The sequence below is a fragment of the Octopus bimaculoides genome, chromosome 14 (genome assembly GCF_046866305.1).
Source record: "Octopus bimaculoides isolate indiv1 chromosome 14, ASM4686630v1, whole genome shotgun sequence".
NCBI lineage: Eukaryota > Metazoa > Mollusca > Cephalopoda > Octopoda > Octopodidae > Octopus > Octopus bimaculoides.
The window spans coordinates 42,867,458-42,881,277 of record NC_142941.1 but is presented as its reverse complement, the minus strand read 5'-3'; the positions used below and the strand labels follow the sequence as shown (position 1 = coordinate 42,881,277).

The 13,820-nt window shown below is 31.3% G+C and overlaps 1 protein-coding gene and 1 long non-coding RNA gene across 3 annotated transcripts in view; one reads left to right on the top strand and one right to left on the bottom strand.

Moving 5' to 3' along the window:
* Window positions 1-13,820, bottom strand: part of LOC128249443 (uncharacterized) — a 255,980-nt gene that overhangs the window by 136,167 nt on the left and 105,993 nt on the right. The gene's annotated exons all lie outside the window — the stretch shown is intronic.
* Window positions 1-13,820, top strand: part of LOC106880364 (protocadherin beta-15) — a 69,613-nt gene that overhangs the window by 55,361 nt on the left and 432 nt on the right. The gene's annotated exons all lie outside the window — the stretch shown is intronic.

Sequence of the window (13,820 nt, the reverse complement as noted above, 5' to 3'; positions counted from 1 at the left end):
TACCAAGTGTAATAAGATATCCCACATTTGCATTTGCAGTGTGGATCATACAACTGCAAGTGATACTGACATTTGGGATACTTGACTGGTCTGTAGAGAAAATCTGCTTCATGGACATTGAAACCCACAAGATTCTGACATCAACTTAAAATTTATTTCCACTAAAACAGTGATATTGACAGAAGAAACGAGGCCTAAGATGAGTACAGAAAGCCTTTTAGTCTGATATAATGGTTCACAGAGAGCACTTGCTAAAGAGTACCAGCAAAAATAAATTCATCATCCAAATGTTAAAAAATATGAAATGGATAGCATATTACTGGCCAATAGCAAACTTCTCAAAAAAGTATTTACTTTATGATAACCTCAAATATGAGTCCAAAACTAGCATATCCCAGCAAAACTTGGAAGAGAATCACTCTGCAAATCACAAAATGGTTAGGCATGGTTAAGTTTCCTGTTAACTTGAAAAAGATGATAATATTGGTTTCAAATTTTAGCACAAGGCCTACCATAATGGGGGTGGGGTTAAGCTGATTACATCATAACCAGTGCTCAACTGGTACTTATTTTATTGACCCTGAAAAGATGAAAGGAAAGTTGACCTTGGTGGAATTTGAACTCAGAATGTGAAGGTAAACAAAATGCCGCAAAGCATTTCACCTGACATATTAATGAATTTAGCTTCTCTTGAACTCATTATATCACATCACACCGCACAAACTATACTTTTGCCAGCCAAGAACAGGAGATGGCTTGAAAATATCTAGTGAGTAAATGGAACAGTCAAACCCTTTCACTTCTAGCATGCAGTAATAAATGTTGATTGTATCATTCTTCAGTGAAGGACATAACAGATATAATCCGGCTGCCTTAAAACGTTTTTGAGGTACTATCTCCCACTGTGACATGCTACTGTCATTTAAGCAACATACAATATTATCTGCAGAAATACTACACTAAAATATACAATGCCATCTTCAGAAAATACTAAACATGCCTCTATTATTTTAGAGATAGATACATATCAATTCACTGAATATTGGTGGAATATTTTTCATCAAAACTTCACTAAGTGCAAATATAATAGGCCTGATATAATTATTTGGAGCTGAAAAGAAAAAATCCTGTAGGATCATAGAGGTTAACTGCCCAAGATGTGAATGTCTGTGACAAAGAGAAAAACTATAAACAACTGCTTCAAAATCTGTAGCTCCTCTATTTTATTATATATTCAGATATCAATAACCATTGGTAGATTTGGTTGTTAGATATCTAATTGACAATCTGACAAAACTAGTGTTTTCAAGCCTAGTAAGTGACTGGCTAAAAAAAAAAAAAAACTTTAAAGATACAATCTATAAATAGAACATTAGAAATATACAAGACTTACTTAAAGTTCAATATATAACAATTATTGCTGTTGTTATGCAAATTTTATAGGTGGAGCTTCTGTTGTTCTTGTTAGAAACCAGCTTTCTATTTCTGAGAATAATTCAAATAAAAAAGTTAAAAAACATACATAAATAATTTTAAGAGAAACGAAAAGAACTATTATTAAACTTCTATCTGTATACTAAGATTTGACTAACCCAGGATTTCATCTCTGTTTCAAAGACTAAAAAAGGAAAAAAGAACTGTATGGACTAAATTTTTCTCTTTGTAGATTACTATATCAGAAATCGAGTTCTCTCTCCCTCCCTCTCACTCTCACTCTCTCTCTCTCCTTGCTTTCTCTTTTCTTCTTCTTCTTCCTTTTCTCAGGCTGTCTCCTCTTTCTTGCTCTCCGCTCTCTATCACTCCTACTCACTCCCTCCCCTCAGCTCTCTTTTTCTTTCTCTTTCTCTTTCAAAAAATTCTAGAATAAGTTTGACTTTCCTAGAATATAGTTTTAAAAATCAATTAAGAAATCAGTGGAATGTCTTGCCTTTGTGACAAAAGTTAAAATTTTCTTCTCAGACTCTACTTTCAGTTGTCCTAGAATCTATTCCAATCATTTTCTTTGAACTTTCTCATTATAAAATGGATGAATAAATATATAAATGAGATTTTTACAGCAAAAAAAAAATGTTTTCCCCCCACCCTTCCCACCCATACACTCCAGTGACTGAACATCTTGTCTCACAGCTTCCTGTCATCTCTCTAGTCATGAGGACAATAATCAATACAGAGATGTCACTAATGCATTTTTTGTAAGTATGCATGTGTATATATGTGTGTGTATGTGTGTATGTATGTAATATATATATATATATATATATATATATATATATATATATATATATATATATATATGTATGTATGCATATATATATGTATATATATATATACATGCATATGTGCATGCATGGGTATGTATAATGTATGAGTGAATCATATATATATATATATATATATACACACACATACACACTCATTCATACACATACATGCATATATGTATGTACAGGTGCATGAATATGTAAGTACATGTATATATGTATACATATGCACGTATGTATGTATGTATGTATGTATGTATGTATGCATGTGTGCGTATTCAAGCATGCCTGTATCAAAAAAGAGGTCTGATATACTAATACAATGCAGTGAATATCTTGGTGACAACATTACGAATTAAATCACAAAAATTAGTGTACCATGAAAATTTCATTGAAGAGAAAACTCAAAGGAATTAAAAAATTTTCTAAAATGCAAGAATATTTTAGGTGGTGAATATCTTCATCTAGACTAAATGCTAATGGAATTGGTAAAAAAAAAAGTGATTCCATTAGTATTACATATCAATGAATGATGGAGTCATCTATACATCATGATTCAATTGTTAACAAGTCTGTATTTATTTGATTTAAGAAAGTCTAATCTGGCTCTTCAAAGATTCTAAGATATATTTATACATATGCATACATATACACACCCATACACACACATACACGCACACACAACCACATGCACAATACACACGTACACACATGTAAATACCTAATATAAATTTGTATACTTATATACATATATACATATATGCACACACACTCACATATATATATATATATATATATATATATATGTATATATAGATATTTTGTGGTACTCCGCCGGTTATGATGATGAGGATTCCAGTTGATTCGATCAACAGAACAGCCTGCTCGTGAAACTAACGTGCAAGTGGCTGAGCACTCCACAGACACGTGTACCCTTAACATAGTTCTCGCGGAGATTCAGCATGACACAGAGTGTGACAAGGCTGGCCCTTTGAAATGCAGGTACAACAGAAATGGGAAGAAAGAGTGAAAGTTGTGGTAAAGGAGTACAGTAGGGTCACCCCCCACCCTGCCGGAGCCTCGTGGAACTTTAGGTGTTTTCACTCAATAAACACTCACAACGCCCAGTCTGCACGATCCTATGACCGCGATTCTTCTTCCCTAACCACTGTGCCATTGTGTCTCCACATATGGATATATATACATGTACTGTGTATACATACATATATATATTGTGTATATATACATATATATATTGTGTATATATACATATATATATATATTGGGTATACATATATAAATGTATATATATATATATATATATATATATATATATATATACACACACACATATATATGTATTTATATTGTATGTATACATACATGATATATATAAATGTATATATATTATATATGTACATATATGTATATATATATATTGCATCTATATTTATATTTATATATTTATATATATATGATATATATATATATATATATATATATATATATATATATATATATATATATATATATATATATATATATATATACAGTGTACATATAATAAAACTTAGATATGTTTTGACCAAAGATTGGTCCAAGCTATGTCTGACTTAATAGCACCATCTGATAGGATTATCTAAATCCTTTTTAAGTCGAGTTTTGTGGTATCATGGTTCATTTGAGTAGGGAGTTCTTGTTCAGTGAGTTGTATCCAGGTATAGGTGCCTTATCTGGTATTCCTTGAAGAAATTTGTCTAGATTCCATTTAAAGGTGATGGGATCCTTTTCCTCTTTGATCTGCTTTTGGGACAATGTTATATAGGGTAGGGCCTGTTGAGGAAAAGAAATTGTGTTGCAATGTATTTATGTGTTGTGATCCTGAACTTTTTACCACACTGCCACGCCTGTGAGTAAAAGTTTTATCGTGGATCTAAAGTCAACCAAGAAGTTAAGTAAATCTAAATATCTCTGAACCCTCATAGCTTTCTCAATACGACAAACTAGAAAAATAAAAGCAGTAGGTTGGCATGAATGGTATGATTTATATTTGGTGGAAATATATGTTGGTAAAACAGAAACTTTAGATATTGTCAAAAGGGATATATAAATGCTCTTTTGGTAGAATTTTAGATCTGTGTTTTTAATAACGTTGATATTTCTCCATCTGGCAAATCTGTTCTGAACACAGCAAGGTTTTAAAACATACTTAGTAGACCCAACAAGAAAGATTGAGATATGCAGATGAAAAACTAATAGAAATTTTTTGTAAGTAATATAGCAGATTATCTTTTAGGAGAAAGTCTGCAGAAACTTTTCTTGTATATTTCTATAACACAAAAGCCAATTTTGTGATATAAAATTCTCCAGTAAGTACCTGAAGTACTTTGATAAAGCAGAAGAATTGCTTTTTGTCGAAGGGAATTTTCATCTAAAAATAAACAACTTATCCATTTTATCCTTAAATAAATCTGATATATCTTACATGTAATATGGGATATAATACCAACTAGCAGTTAGATATTCTCTAGTGTTTTTATTCATAATACACTTGGTTCACTCCCCCACCCCACCCACTATTCACCTCATGTCTACACACAAGTAGTATTATATTTATTTATTTATGATAGTAACAAAGGAAAAGAAAAAAAATGTATCGAAAGCTGAAATCTGTTGACATAAAAAAATATTATGTTCATAATTTATATTCTGCTGTGTATTTTTGACATTTCATATTCAAAAGATTTCAATTTTCAACTTGTAACAAACTTTGATTGTGTTATAAAAATATTGATTTCAAACATATGTAGAAGGTCTAAAATTTTGAGATGCTGATGAAGGTATAGCCATTAATATCAACCCTACAGTATTTGACTTATATTTTATTTAATCAACCTCAGAAAAATTAAAGGTGCAACCAGCCTTGGTAAGATTTGAAATCAGATTGTAAAAATTTGCAACTAAATACCACCATGCAATTTTACTTGATGCATTATACTTCATTCAATTGTGCCTAGTGGCTTGGATTTATCAGATCCTGTCACATGGTGATGATGATGATTATTATCATCGTCATCGTCATAATTATCATTTAACGTCCATTTTCCATGTTGGCTTGGGTTGGACAATTTGACAGGAGCTGAGCAGCTGAAGGGCTTCTTAGGCTCTATGTCTGTTTTGGTATAATTTCTATGACTGGATGCCCTTCCTAATGCCAACCACTTTACAGAGTGTATTGGGTGCGATTATACAGCACCGGCATGGGTGTTTTTTAGGTGGCACCAGCATCTATGAGTCCACAAGGTAAGGCATACTCAACTGGGGAGGGTTGCAGGGGATAAGCCTGTACGCAAGGGTAACCACACATGTACTTAGCTTGACTTGTCTTTTCAAGCACAGTAAACTACCAGGAGTCTCGGTCCCTTGTCATTCCCTCTGTGAGTCCCAACATATGAATTCTTTTAACAACAGAAATTTAATGAACTCTACGGGCCTTGGTAAATACATTTGGGAATTTAAATAAAAAAGAATAGAATACGAGTTAAAATGGGAAATAGCTTGCAAGGCTAAATCATAGAGGATAGGGAATAAATTCTGCTTATTATGTACTAACGAATTTAAAGAGATATTATTAGCTAATAAAAAATTGATTTAACTCCCACGATGAACGTAATATTAAATGCAAACATAAATTAAATTACTTATATAATTTTAGATAACTAATTTATTTATTTAAACTTAGGATTAGGTACCAGCTTATAGTTATGATCAGTATCGTAGAATACATGAAATTAGCTTTAGAATACACTTTAATCATCACAATATTATACAAAATTGTAACATATAATTACCTTTACTTTAAGTATTCAACGATAATATGAGTCCTTTCATACTTGGTATAGTTATTATTCTGCGTAAATCTGAGAGTTTTAAGTATTTTAGTATTATTAATCTTCAATAAGCTTTTTATTTTAGGTAGATTTTCTTTTTCGATATTTTCGTTATTATTTTAGTAATTATAACACGTATTTACCTCTGGTAATGGACGCCATGTTTATCACGTGACTTTTCAGTATTAATTTTCATAGCATTATTTACGTAATATAGAATTTTCGTATGTGTATAGGTATTACTCTGCGTTAATTTGCAAGTTTAAGTATTTTAGTATTTTTAATCCTCCAGAAACTTTTTATTTTAGGTAGATTTTATTTTTCGATATTTTCGTTATTATTTTAATAATTATAATATGCATGTACTTCTGGGTAATAGACGCCATATCACGTGACCTTTTAGTATAAATTCTATAGCACAGCCATTTTGTTTTAATTATACAGTGACCAGCCGGCACATAAGTCATGTTTTCTTATTTTAATTTTATAAACAATATCGACATCCGTCTTTTAGTAACTTTATACACTAACACATTTTTTTACTATTATCTACGTATTCCATAATGTTTTAACCTTGTTTACTATAATGTTTTTAGATTGTAACTCTTAATATTTATATTGATACCGTTAATGTGGGGATTAGTTTACAGATTTTGTCTCTTTATATATATTTTTATTTCTCATGTTTATGTTTATTCCTTGAATGATTTTTAGGTACTTTGGGAGTAAAATCATTTCCCCGTTCTAATGAACTCAGATAGAATTTGCTTATGATTTTATATAGTCCTATTTGACCCATGAAACGCACGTAGTCTATGTACTAGCACTAACTTTTTACATTTACACTTCCATACTGTATATTATCGTATTAATTTTTACTGTCCATTTTATAAATTTGACTTTAAAATTTTTAAAATTAATATTTCTATGATTTATTTATGTAATATGTTATTTAATTTGAACTTTTAGATTAAAATCTTTGATGTATTAAGATGGTATATGCCTCACAGCATGGATCTGGACGGGTTATGAGTTGACTGAGTTGTAGAGTGGTGGTTCGTCTCTAAATTAGTTATATACATATATATTATATATTAGGAAACCCGGTATAATATTATACCGATTTTTGCCTGTAAGGTTGGAATAAATTTTTCATTCCCTAATATTATTACTATAATACTTTTAATATATATATATATATATATATATATATATATATATATAATGTATGTATGTATGTGTATATAGACACATACGTGCGTGTGTGCATGCACACACATATGCATATGTACATGCATGTGTCTTCGTCTTTGTGTTTGTGAACATTACTTCCTTCAATGCTTCACAACTGGCATTGATTTGTCTATGGCCCTGTAACTTAGTGGTTCGACAAAAGAGACCAAAAGAATAAGTATCAGAGTCAGTTTGACTAAGCTAACAAGGCCATAGCTCAATGACTGAAACAAGTAAAAGATAAAAGATTTTATCATAGCATTGTGCATTAAATTTATGACAAAGACCTCAAGTTATAAATACAACCATTTCTCTATTTATTAATAAGAGCTAAATTATGTGATTTTGAATCTCTAAGACAATTTTTACCCCTACCTGCAAAATACATCAAACTGAAGATTACATATGAAAAATATTTTCATTATACAAAAATATTTTTTGAAATTATTTATGTCTGGTAGCCATGCTTTGGTAGTTTTATTGATATTTAAAAAATATTGATGGCAGCTAATCCTAAAGTATTTGAGAAGTCTGCAAGGATATAGGTGTGAATGTGTGTGTGTGTGTGTGTGTGTGTGTGAAATACATGAACACATCCATAGACAGAGAAACACACAAACACACTCACACGTGAACACATGCACATGCACACACACACACACGCAGGTGGTTAAACTTGAAGAATTACATAAGACAAATTTCAGATATTTGAGAGCTGCAATACGTGAACATAAATTTATGCACTCATTTTTATTGCGGCATACACACATTTTTTTACAGTATGCTTATAAATACATTTAGGAACAACATGTATGCAATTTCTAAATTGCTAATTTGTACTAGTTTCAGTGATAATGAAGTATACTGTACATAGACACCAAATCTTTTCAAATTATTGAATGATGACTGTTTTAACTATATCATTAACATAATTAATATGACAAACAAAAGTGAAACTATAAGAAAGATGGAAAAGTGATGTTGTTTTCTCAAGCAAATATTTTGATGTCATACTACAAATTGTTTACTAGTCAATAAAAGTTGAGCTTGGAATCAACCAATCAGCAAAAAGAGTAAATAATCAAATATTAAGATGGATGTACACACATACTATGTGTGTATATGTTCTATCTGATAGCCCATGGAAGACATGATCTTTAGTGAGCTGCATATTCGGCATTGCATGCTTCACGAATTTCATAAGGGAAATAATGCAACATGTGTAAAAGTAAACATAAGAACTGAATATCCTGGCGGGGTGAATGTTCAGAAATACCAAACGTGGTTTCACAAATTTAGAAACAGTGATTTAATTTATTTATTTATTTTTTTTTTTTGAATGGATGTCAATCAGTAAGATTCTGCTGTGCCTTTGGTGGAATATAATAGATATTGATCACTTCGAATTATTAGAACAAGAAAAAAGTACCACAGAATGAACTTAATTGTCAAAAATTTGATTGCATCAACTCATTTTTTTTTTCTCTTTTTTCAAAAAATAACCTGCTCTAATTAATAGAAAAGGAGCCATCCTGCAACATAATAATGCAAGGCAGATTCAGCAAAAAAGCCTCGATAAGATAAATTCATAATGCTGGAAAAATATTTCTCCCTCCCCACTCACCAGACCTAACGCTATCAAATCTTCGTTTATTCAGTTCTCATGAATATTTTACTTGTGAAAAAATATACAAAGCCAGGAACAATATTGAAATGGAATGCCAAACATTAGTCTCACCTTAAGAATCTGATATTTTTGCCAAAGGAATCAGAATATTGGTTTCAAGGCAGAGAAAGTTATTGTTAGAGACAGTCATTATTTTGAGTGAATAAATGTATTTACAATATGTTTTATGTTGATTTGAACTCATTACCTGAAATGCACTATTTCATTTTGGTACCTCTAATAAAAAATAAAATAAAACATATTTCTAATTAACTACTGTATTCGTTGCCATATATGACACTTTTTCTGCCCAATAAATTTATTTAAAAAATCACTTCAGGTCCTATATACAAAGTTGGACCTCCCATAAGCTTCATGTACTTAAAACATTTTCCCTGAATACACACTACTGAAATTGTGTGGCATCTTTCATGCTATCAAATAAGTTATATTCATTTGACTTAGTAAATATCTGATCAAAACATGTAAGAAAATATGACAAGAAAATAAAAAGTGGGAAGAAAACTAATAAAATCAAAGACATTTTAATCAGATTCCACTTTACAAATTTACAGTATTATTATAATAATTTTATGACAAATAATGTTACAGTTATCAGACTATTAAAGCTGCTATTTAGTACTATTAGAGATTTTTGTCACTCTCCATTTTGATTGCAAGTCATTGAAAAATCTGACTAATATACTTGTCAGTTTTATCTTTGTCTGATGTTCATTTGTAAGGTTTTCATGATTCCTCAAGTTCTCAAACTTCATTACAGATAACAGTAATTCATAATTCACAGCAGTACATTGTGCTGAAATTCATATAAGTCACAAATTAGATTTCTTTGGTTCAGGATATTCTATTTCTGGATTTATTTTTTTCCACATTTCAATGACAGACTGAAATTTGTTGATCAGTGACAAACTTAGGTCCTCCTGTAATTTCATTAATTCTATTTCTACAGCATGTTTTCATAACTAGAGCATTACCTCATTTTCTGCTTGAGGACAGGATCTTTGCTTTACTTCAAGAAAAGTAATGATAGTTTCTAACAGATCTACAAATGTACTCAAAATGTTATTGGTCAACAGCTAGCCACTGTATAATGCATTAAAAAGAGATGTTACTAATTTTATTTTCAACTTTTAGTTCTTCAATAAAACTTCTGAAATTGTAGTGAGTCTCCTCATTCAGGTGAATATCTTTTATGTTATACTTGTTTCAGCCTTTGAACAGTGGCCATGCTGGGGCACCACTTTCAAGGGTATAGTCTGAAAAATCAAACCCAGTATTTTTTTTAAAGCCTGGTACTTTATTATATTGGTCACTTTTACCAAACTTCTAGGTTACAGGGCATGTAAACAAACCAGCACTAGTTGTCAGTAGGGGTAGCAGACAAACACGCACACACACACACACATGCAAATATTTAACCTGGTCATTGGATATGGCTGATCGGGGAGTTACCATTAGTTTTGCACTTTATAAACTCTTAGCAATATTGGCGACTTGAAAAACCTGCTGGCCGGAGGCACATAACCTCATTATTACTGTAAGAAAGAATGTGTGTGTGATGGGCTTTTTTCAGTTTCTGAGTACCAAAACTACTCAGGATTTTGGTCAACCTCAGGCTAATGTAGCAGACACTTGCCCAAGGTGCTGAATAATGGGACTGAACTGTGGTTACTAAACAAATTTCTCAACAGTACAACCATACCTTGCACCTATAAAAAAAAGATGAAATACTCAAAGTGTTTTATGATTTGCTTCATTGTGGCGTTTCAAGTTACTAACTTTGTATTCACTGTATAACACACAGCAGATAAGACAAAGGTTTAACTTTCTTTAACAATGAATGCAAAATCTTACATCAACTTCAGCTTTACATTTCTGTTCTTATCTTCATATATTTTCATTTCTTACAATCTAATGACACCATTTTTCTTCACAAAATTTTCACAGATGCTTGTAAACAAAATTTGTTTTTGAAGTGTACCACCACCACTACTATTACCACCATAACCACCACTACTACTATTACCACCATAACTACGACCATCACCACCAGGCTCATATGCGTACATTACAGTAATGCAGAGAACTTTCACATTTCACAATTTTATAACTTTTGATCTTTCTTATAAATCTTTTAAAGTCATTTCGCTATTATTTATTTCAATGTATATTTTCTTGTTTATTTTTTTACAAATGTTTAAAGTTATTTCAGTCATGTTTTCATTTTCATCTTTCTTTGAGATTTATAACGAGGAGAATGGGAGGGTCGTAACTAACTTGATACATACCATTTGCTTTGTGGGTGTTTTGGCTGCTATTTCTAACATATTTAATGACCGTGTAGTGGCTACGTCATTACCAATGTGGTTGCATGTAGTTGATAAGCTAAAGCAGATGTGTAAAAATGTAGAAATTGTTATAGTCAATAGTCAGATGTCCTCTGAGCAAAATTATTATGTGTGGTTTGTAATAATTAGAATCAACGCTAAGGCAAGGAGCTGGCAGAGCCATTAGCATGCTGGGAAAAATGCTTAATGGAATTTAATCCATCTTTATGTTCTGAGGTATAAGACTTGCCTCTTTTACTTTCAGAAATGATGAAATAAGTACCGGTTGAACACTGAGACTGATTTAATCAATTTAGTCCTTCCCTCAAATTTGTTGGCCTTGTGTCAAAAGCTCAAGTCAATAATTAGTATCAACCTTTTTGATTTCAACCCACTTGATACCATCTAGAGTTCTATGACACAAATTCCCTGTTTTAAAGTGATCTAAGTTAAAACCTTCCATCAAAATTTCATGTTAATTAATATTCCAGAAAGCAGCTAAATAATGGCAAAGTTATTTTAGTAAATACTTCATTATCTTCAGAATTAATTAAAACAGAACTGCATTTTAACAGAAATATAGTGACAGAAAAATTTACTATTTAAACCACAAGTTTTTCATCAACCTTAGGCTACAATCAAAACACAAGATAGAAGGAAAACTAATTTCTAAGATATCTGTAAATGCCTCACATCATCATTAAACCAACTCATTACTTACTTATCTCCTTTGTATTATGATATATACGATATTTTAGCATGTATAAGGAACCCTTTTTTGTCAAAAATTAGGTTAAAAAATATGGGGATTTCTTATACATGGATAGTATTATAATCCCTTTCAAAATCTTTTTTCCAAATTTTAAGCCACCAAAATTAGGGGATGTATTATACACCAGAGTTCCTTATAAATGTTAAAATTATGTATGTTCATTAAATTACATTGCAAATACAAAAACATCTTAACTTTAAAACTCCAAGCTGATTATAGTAACCATCTTCATCATTTAACATTCATATTCATTGCTGGCATGGGCTGAAATATTTGACAGGAACTGTTGAATTAGGGGACTGCATCAAGCTCTAATGACTGCTTTAGCATGATGTCTGTGACTAGATGCCCTTTTTAATGCCAACTACTTTACAGAGAATAATGAGTGCCTTTTTCTTCTTTTGTGGACCTGACACACTAGTAAGGTCACCAAGTAACTCACAAGATAAGCCTCTTCAATCATTTTTATTGAAAACCATTTAAAATTAGTTATGCTTTCCCAGTTTCACACACGATAAATTATATTTTTCATATATATATGAAATATATATTTATATATAATCTAGGCACAGGAGTGGCTGCATAGTAAGTAGCTTGCTTACGAACCACATGGTTCCGGGTTCAGTCCCACTGCGTGGCCCCTTGGACAAGTGTCTTCTACTATAGCCTCAGGCCGACCAGAACCATGTGAGTGGATTTGGTAGACAGAAATTGAAAGGAGCCCGTCATATGTGTGTTTGTCCCCACCACCATTGCTTGACAACCGATGCTTGTGTGTTTACATCCCTGTAACTTAACAAAAAGACCGATAGAATAAGTACAAGGCTTACAAAGAGAAAGTCCTGGAGTTGATTTGTTCGACTGAAGGTGGTGCTCCAGCATGGTCACAGTCAAATGACTGAAACAAATAAAAGAATAAATTTATATAGTCATTCACACACACACACACTTATATTTATATAACATATGTATATTATATATGCTTTTCTTTTCACTTATAATAAAAACAATTTAATATTAATCTGATGGATTGCTCTATACTTTTGTAACATACAAATTTATTATTCTTATACAAAAATGTTGTTGGCAGTAACTTCAAGGTTTCAGCCTGATGATGGCTAACCTGGCTAAAACTTTGAAGTCACTATCAATAACATTCTTGTTTAAGAGTAATACAGGGTGCGGCAGAAATACCTCCCACATTTTAAAAGTTAACAAAAGGAGAAAAAAACAACATTTATGAAAAATTAATTTTACTGTTGTTTAAACAAAGGATTACAGTTTTTGTTCATTAGGTAAATGAAAATATCATTGACATTTACATAAGTTCATTAGCAACACATAAGTGAAAGTTTAAAATGTAGGAGGTATTTCTGCCGCAATCTATCTCTCTCTCTCTCTCTCTCTATATATATATATATATATATATATATATATATATACGTACATATATATGTATATAAAATAATCCCTTTTTCTTTCCTTATGAGTGCAGTGACCGATAATGTTCATACTTCCACCACTATCACCACCAAGATTTATTTTTAATTAGTTCTGTTGTCTTTTATTGCTTGGGTGAATTCGAATATTTGCCTATCAATTGTTAAAGCATATGTGTGTGCATGCATGTGTGCAGTTATTGCGACAAAA